Below are 970 nucleotides of genomic sequence, written 5' to 3'. Positions count from 1 at the left end.
TGTTAAGTTTTACTGTTGGATCTAGAGAATCCTTTAAACAAAAACAAAGATCATGTTAAGTTTTACTGTTGGATCCAGAGAATCCTTTAAACAAAGATCATGTTAAGTTTTACTGTTGGATCAGGAGAATCCTTTAAACAAAAACAAAGATCATGTTAAGTTTTACTGTTGGATCCAGAGAATCATTTAAACAAAGATCATGTTAAGTTTTACTGTTGGATCCAGAGAATCCTTTAAACAAAGATCATGTTAAGTTTTATTGTTGGATCCAGAGAATCCTTTAAACAAAGATTACAATGTACTTTTAGTAAACCCATTATGTAAAAATGGAACCTGTCTTGAAGATCTTGGGGAACCTGTTCTCTATTTTTATTGAAGACCCTGGATGACCTATCCTCTATTCTTTCTGAAGACCTTGGGAGACCTGTCCTCGGTTCTTACTGAAAACTCTAAGGAACCTGTTCTCTATTGTTATTGAAGACCCTGGATGACCTATCCTCTATTCTTTCTGAAGACCTTGGGAGACCTGTCCTCGGTTCTTACTGAAGACCCTAAGGAACCTGCTCTCTTCTTACTGAAGAACCTTCCCTCTGTTCTACTGAAGACCCTGAGGGTGAACACTACAACACGGACTCTAGGTGATTGTGAAGACAGTTTTCTACCTCTGGTTTATCATCGGTTTTTATAATGTGATTTAACAAACTATTTTAATCCTTATATGTTGCTACCTTGGCCAATTTGAGGGTGTTTAGTCAGGGGGCGGATCCAGGATTTTTTATAAGGGGAGGATATAAATTAAAATGCTTTATAAGAAACAACATAGAACAAGAAGTTTGACCACACAAAACATTCTGGGTTAAGTATAAAAAATGTTTATCTAAGATGAAAGATGGGGTTATACACACGAAGGAGGTTATCCAAAAGGAAGGACAGATTTATGTACATGAAGAAGGTTATTCAAGAGGAAGGG

Source organism: Limulus polyphemus, unplaced genomic scaffold, assembly GCF_000517525.1.
Source record: "Limulus polyphemus unplaced genomic scaffold, Limulus_polyphemus-2.1.2 Scaffold8248, whole genome shotgun sequence".
In the NCBI taxonomy this organism is placed as follows: Eukaryota; Metazoa; Arthropoda; class Merostomata; order Xiphosura; family Limulidae; genus Limulus; species Limulus polyphemus.
This window is presented reverse-complemented; position numbering follows the sequence as displayed.